The sequence below is a fragment of the Scylla paramamosain genome, chromosome 34, assembly GCF_035594125.1.
Source record: "Scylla paramamosain isolate STU-SP2022 chromosome 34, ASM3559412v1, whole genome shotgun sequence".
Taxonomy (NCBI): domain Eukaryota; kingdom Metazoa; phylum Arthropoda; class Malacostraca; order Decapoda; family Portunidae; genus Scylla; species Scylla paramamosain.
The window spans coordinates 10277720-10285219 of NC_087184.1; the positions used below are offsets into that span (position 1 = coordinate 10277720).

Sequence of the window (7500 nt, forward strand, 5' to 3'; positions counted from 1 at the left end):
AGATTTTGATTCTTTGTTCTCTTGTTTTCATCCTGATTTTTTTTTCCTTTTTTTCACGATATTTTCCTTCGTTTTCTTCATTTTCATTTTTTTCTCTTGTCACGAGTATTTTCTTAACAGTCTTCACGGTTTTCATATTTTTTTCTTTGTCTTTTTCAATTTTCTTTCATTTCTGTTCATTGCTTCTGATTTTTTTTTCTCCCTCTCCTCCACTTCATTTTTTCCTTCACTTTCACCCTCTTTTATTTCCTTCCCATCGGTTCTTCTCTCCCTTTCTATTCCCTTCCCATTTTTGCACTTTTTCCTTTCACTTTTTACTCATCTTTGTTTGTCTTTCATATCTATTCTTTTCATTTACGTGTATTTCTCTGTTATTGCAATACTGACTACATTCCTTACTACTAGAGAGAGAGAGAGAGAGAGATAGGAGAGCCAAATGGAGAGAGCGGAGGGAGAGAAAGAGAGGAAAGAGGGGTCGTGGAGGAGAGGAAAGGGTAAGGTAGCAGAGGGGAACGGAAAAGGGAGAAATCAGACGAACAGAAGAGGCTGCGAGGGAGGAGGGGAAATGGGGGGAAAGAGGGGAGCGGAGAAGGGAGTGTGATGGTGCGGTGGAGAGAGGAGGGAGGGGGGAGAGGGGACACGGGCTGGTAACGAGGGGACCGCGAGGGGAAATAGCGTTAGAGAAGGTGTTTGAGGGGCAACGAGGGGAAGGAGAGGGTATAGCGTGAGGGGAATACCCAATCTCTCTCTCTCTCTCTCTCTCTCTCTCTCTCTCTCTCTCTCTCTCTCTCTCTCTCTCTCTCTCTCTCTCTCTCCTTATCTGATCTCTTCTTTTCTCGCCATCTGTCTGTCCTCTCCCTTTTGATTTCCGCTTCTTCTTATCTCTTTTCTTCTGTCTCCTCCTCCTCCTCCTCCTCCTCCTCCTCCTCCTCCTCCTCCTCGTAATCCCTGATGACAAAAACAACGTCCATATCACACAAAGTTACCAAGAAGAGAAGAGAGAGAGAGAGAGAGAGAGAGAGAGAGAGAGAGAGAGAGAGAGAGAGAGAGAGAGAGAGAGAGAGAGAGAGAGAGAGAGAGAGAGAGAGAGAGAGAGAGAGATTATTTTTCTTTCACCTTCTATCTCACACTGATGCTGAAGGTTATACAGTTTAGATAAGATAGTTCAGCTTATCATTAATTGTCTAGTAAGGTCCAGTTCGTATGCCACTATTTGTTCTTCCTTCATGTTCATTGATGTTTCTTTATAGACGTGGCTCAATGTAATACTTGAAGACCCCGATGGCTCACCTCTGCGTGTTCTTACTTGTTTGATCTAAATGTAAACACGACGTCACGTGATCAGATGCATAACAAGATGAGTGAGGGAGTAAGCCTGACATCAGCTGATTGGATGCATATGTAAACAAACCATCAGCTGATCTCACATCTTAGCACATCAGCTGATTGTATATGTAAATAAACATCACGTGACTGGATGTGAAAAGTAAGCATTAATTAATCGGATGTAGCAGGGAAGTAATTTATTATTCTTTCCTGTTGGATGTAAACGGGGCGATTAAAGACAACAGCTAACGATACGTATTACAAACACACTTACGTATCCACAGACACAATGAAGAAATAGATGGATAGATAGATATGTAGACAGACAAATAGGTAAGACACACACACACACACACACACACACACACACACACACACACACACACACACACATACACACATTTTTACATGCAATCACGAACGAACTTAAATGAAAAGTATCTGCACAAATCATCACAAAACAAAACACTGGTCACTTGTTTATCCACAAACCCATGAATATTCTCACACAAACCCACTATCAGCGGACTGTTATGTACACCCAAACACGCGCTCACCTGACCACAACACGTAAACACCAGCAAACAATACCAACACCGCCACACAGACACACTCAAACAATGCAATCACCACATCACACACACGCCAACAATATTAACACCACACACACACACACACAGAAGATGACCAGCACAATGTATACCCAAACACAGCCACCATTTCTTCCGATACGCATCAGCAAAGCCTCCAGTGAATAGAGAGCGGCGGCGGTAACATGTCATCCTCGCCTTATTCCTATTCAGTGTCTGTCAGCCGTCACCACTGGCTCCCCGGGGACGCCTCAGGGTGGGGGGAGAGAGAGAGGGAGAGGAGGCGGAGGAAGAGGCGGTACAGACGAGAAATCAGCGTGTCAGTGTGACGGGGATATAATAGGAAACACAGATGCTTGGCTCACACTGGAGGAGGAGCAGCAGCAGGAGGAGGAGGAGGAGGAGGTGGTGGGAGAGAAGTTAAGGAAGGAGTTGTGTGGAAGAGAGAGAGAGAGAGAGAGAGAGAGAGAGAGAGAGAGAGAGAGAGAGAGAGAGAGAGAGATACAAAACGAATCACAAAACAAGGAAGAGAAGGAAGAAGGAAGGACACTGATGCAGAGAGAAAGGGAAATAAAACAAAAACGAAAGAGAAAACAAGAACGAGATATCAACCAACAAACAGACAGACAAACAAGACAAATCACAAGTACCTATGACACTATCTTTTCAAATTTACATGCAAGAAAGCCAAACTCACAAGATACCATGACACCCTCCTCTTAAGTGAACAAGGCGGCGTGCTGTGAGGGCGGCGGTCAGCAGTGGAGGGTGGCAGCGCGGGAGTGGCGTCAGGAGTGGCAGGGCCTGTGATGCGCCGCGGGGGACTGACAGCAAGCCTCTTGAGTCCGTGTCACTTATCCTGGCTGATGATGATGATGATGTTACGTGAAGGAGTGACTAAGTGAGTGAGGGAGTGTGGTACAAATCTCTCTCTCTCTCTCTCTCTCTCTCTCTCTCTCTCTCTCTCTCTCTCTCTCTCTCTCTCTCTCTCTCTCTCTCTCTCTCTCTCTCTCTCTCTCTCTCAGTAAGCTAGTTCTACGCGCTCACAGCCTCAAGGTGACTCGCTTTCAGGTAAATCTCAACATCGTTAGAACACGTCTGGCCCAAGTATACAAGATTTATCAAGCGGAAAATCTACCCAGTCTCTCTCTCTCTCTCTCTCTCTCTCTCTCTCTCTCTCTCTCTCTCTCTCTCTCTCTCTCTCTCTCTCTCTCTCTCTCACGCGCGCGAAAATGTACCAACGAAATAGATAATAGAAATATGATTCGTACGTGATTTAATGTGAAATAGAAACTCGTTCGTGATTAGAAAAAAGAGGAAAGAAAATAAATAAATAAACATATAGAATTAAGCAATAGTAGTGGAAGCTAATAAAACATGATCTGCATTTAAACTTATACGGAATCCTGATGAAGTGAAGCTGCATTTCAGCCAGCCCCTGTGGCCTAATGGATAAGGCATTGGCCTCCTAAGCCAGGGATTGGGGGTTCGAGTCCCCCCAGGGGTTCTAATTTTTTTTTATTTTTTTATTGGTGTATAATGAAACAACTAGACATAACGTGATATTAAGTATATTTAGTTACTCATTTATCACTATCGCTCCATGTAGTATGTTAGTGGCTATGAATCGCGCCTCCCACCTACCAAGTGAGTGGTGGCGGGAGAGTGAACACCGTAGAGCAACTCAAGTCTAACCTAACCTGGTCTAACTTGACCTGACCTGACTGACGTATTAAAAGTTTTAGGTTTTCGTCAGTATTTTTGAAAGGCTTTAGCGGTTATTAGGTTCACGAGCGTTTTCCTTGCTGATGATGCCGAATCTCACGAAAACACCCCTGAAGGCCCTGATGCCCTCCACCATAGCTTATTACAGATAGTCGAGAGATGCTGGAACGTGTGAGATTGCGAGCCGTTATCCGAACTCCAGCAGCTCGAGGAGAACTTGACCTAATATTACCTCACTTATCAAAACATTACCTGTCCTAACGCACCATTCTCTTCTATAAAGAATAAAACTGCAAATGATCACAAAACTCACCAGTCATACCCACGATAAGGAAACAACACACACACACACACACACACACACACACACACACACACACACACACACACACACACACACACACACACACACACACACACACACACACACAAAGAGGTCAAGAGTCATTTCTGTTCCAGGTCAGTAGAATCACGTCTTGCTAACTTTGGACTGAGTGACTGGGCGGGCTTTCCTTCCATAAATAAGTGTGGCACGCGGTAATGGAAGGGATTGAAGAGGCGGGGAAATGTGAGGGAGGAGAGGGGAAGTATTAAAAGACAAAGATTAGGTTACGTTGTGGTTTAATGATGTTAGTCTAAGTTGCGGTAAGGCCACGTATGCATTATCAAACGTTTCAACGCATAATCTCCCTTGTATTAGCATTTTCAAGGGCGTTTCCATTATTAGAGTGGTAGGAATTATTCTCTAGCACTATTAGAAAAAACAAGCCATCAGAATCCAACTAATCATTTCTGTGGCCCTTCAGCGCATCACCTCAACCACTTTTAACACACCCAGTGGAAGTTTTTAGCATGTTCAAGGGCGTTATCATTATTATATTGACAATTGTTCTCCATCATCAATAGAAGAAACAAAGGCATCAGAACCTGACTAATTATCACTATGACCTTTCAAATTTGTCCTAATGGGAGAACAAAGCGTTTAAGAGTACCGTCCCTGAGAACACAAAGAAGGAACAAACAGCAGCAAACCTGTTGGCCTATAAGGGAAGTATGGAAGGTACAGATGAAGGAGAGAGGAGATATGAAAATTTGATGGATATTCTTGTATACGGGCAGTTGATAGACTTGACTGGCGAGGGTTCAGTGGTATTGTAGAGGTTGGTCATGGTGGTGGTGGTGATGACGATGGTAGTGGTGGTGGTGGTGATGATGATAATGATGGTGATGATGATGATGATGATGATGATGGTGTTACATTCCGCAAGGCAGGGCAAGTGGAAACGATGAGTAAATGATAGAATTAATTGGCTTCTTTTTCAGTTCTCCTGCCCTTTTATTATTTCTTAACGGAATTGCAGCGCTTTTTGTTTTGTTTTTATTTTTTTCCTTGGTCGACCTTTTAAATACATAAACAAAACAAAAAACAAGAAATCAATACGATAACAAGATCAAAATAAACAATACAACAAGGTATATTAAAGTCAAACGAACACAACATTCAGAAACAAACAAAAAAAAAAAATACACCAGAGAAAACTTTGTATATATAATCTTGATCTTTGTTCGCTTGAGAGCCGCTTGTAATTTGAGACTGTACTTTCTTTAACCATTCAGGAACACGTTTTCTCCTCGTACATAGCGAAGATACCCATAGCGTGGTAAAAATTCACAAAACACAACGTAACTCTTTTTAATATTCATGATTTTTTTAAGTTATGAGTTATTTGAGTCTTGTCCAGTATTGGTTCCTTTGCTTTCCGTGTCTTCTGCGTCTCTCTTACTCTCTCGCTTCTTTCTTCCCGCGTGTATGAAGAGAAACAAAGAGAGCAAAGATAAGCGAGTAAATGTGGGATAGAGGATGAGGTAAAAATAGAGAGAGTGAGAGACGGAGTTAAAGATAGCTTTCACCGCGACGCCTGGATAATATGATGATTGGCGCGTGTCGAGAAGAGAGAGAGAGAGAGAGAGAGAGAGAGAGAGAGAGAGAGAGAGAGAGAGAGAGAGATTTTCAACTGAGACAACGATGAAACGAATTTTTTTTTTTCCAACGAGAATAAAAGAAAAAAATCATTGGTACAAGTGTTAGTATTGATGATGATAATGATGATGATGATGATGATGATAACAACATCAACAGTACTGAAGAACAAGGAATAAGTAAGAGAATGAAAAAGTAAAGGAAAATAAAGAAAGAAAAACCCAAAAACAACAACAACAACATAAACGACAGCAATATAAACGACAACAACAATCACAACAAAACCAACAATCACAACAAAAACAAAAACAAGCAACAACAACAGCAAGCAACAACAACAACACAATTCTACAACACAAAAAAAAAGAAAAACACAAAAAAACACCCAACCAAAGACAGAGAGAGAGAGAGAGAGAGAGAGAGAGAGAGAGAGAGAGAGAGAGAGAGAGAGAGAGAGAGGATATCGTGGCCACAAGAGAGGAGACACGAAACATTCCCACCAGAGGAATGCGGGAGGTTACCTGAGTTACGGAGTGTTAGGGAGGGAGGGAGGGAAGGAGGGAAGGAGAGAAAGGGAGGGAGGAAATGGAAGGGAAAGAGGGGGACGGTGCTAGTGTGGAGGAAGGTGAAGGGACTGAAGAGGGAGACGGAAGGGAGGAGGAGGAGGAGGAGGAAGAGGAGGAGGAGATGCAAAACTGAAAATGGCCGTAGGGTAAGAGAGAGAGAGAGAGAGAGAGAGAGAGAGAGAGAGAGAGAGAGAGAGAGAGAGAGAGAGAGATGGACAAAGAACGCTAAAATTGGGTTAAATAAAGTTCGACAACTTAAAGGAAAATAGAAAACTCAAGAGAAATAAACAGAAGGACTAAGAAAAAATATGGAAAATAAGAAAAATGCCAACAGAAAGAGAAAAAACAGCAAAAGAAAAGAAGTATAAAGACAAAAGCAAATAGGAAAATACTGAAAAAAAAACACACACTTGCAGAGAGAGAGAGAGAGAGAGAGAGAGAGAGAGAGAGAGAGAGAGAGAGAGAGAGAGAAATGAAGAGGCGAGGGTGTTGCTTCAAACAGTCGTGAATGACCCTCGTCCTCCCTCAGGTGATTACTCTGTGAGGGGAGAGTGGAGGGGAGAGAGAGAGAGAGAGAGAGAGAGAGAGAGAGAGAGAGAGAGAGAGAGAGAGAGAGAGAGAGAGAGAGAGAGAGAGAGAGAGAGAGAGAGAGATGCGGTTCGTTTTTAAGAGTCCTGTAAATTTGAGATGAAAGACTGAAGGTACTAATCAGCCCTTGCATTAAAAAGTGGGACAAAATAATAAGTCAAGAGAGAGAGAGAGAGAGAGAGAGAGAGAGAGAGAGAGAGAGAGAGAGAGAGAGAGAGAGAGAGAGAGAGAGAGAGAGATTTAAGCAAACATGTTTCAAAATATGATGAAAGAGTGAGAATATCAGATAAGTTTTAATTACACACACACACACACACACACACACACACACACACACACACACACACACACACACACACACACACACACACATACGCACGCACGCACGCACACACGTCCATCACCATCGACAATGTCACGTCACCAAATTATTAAGTGAAACAAAATTTTGCCTCATAATTCTGGCGGACTGGTGGAGGACAAAGGAAATTAGTTTTTAATTTATCATGACATCTCCATGAATGTTACGCCCCCCCCATTACCACCCCCTGACACCCTGACCTGCTCCCCCTTCCCCTTCCCCTTCCTTCCTCACCCCATGGCCGTCTGATAGAGAAAGGGGGAGAAGTGGAGGAGATGAAGAGAAGGAAAGAGTAAGGATGATGATGATGAAGGAGGTAGAAAAGAGGAACAAGAAAAGAAAATTGTAGAAGGAAAAGTTGAT

The 7500-nt window shown here is 42.9% G+C and overlaps 1 protein-coding gene and 1 non-coding gene across 2 annotated transcripts in view; both read left to right on the forward strand.

The window, feature by feature from the left end:
- The window catches only part of LOC135089964 (paired box protein Pax-6-like), a 73358-nt gene that overhangs the window by 5138 nt on the left and 60720 nt on the right, over window positions 1–7500 (forward strand).
- On the forward strand, window positions 3351–3423 carry Trnar-ccu (transfer RNA arginine (anticodon CCU)). The gene has a single exon. It is a non-coding gene; the product is annotated as a tRNA-Arg (tRNA).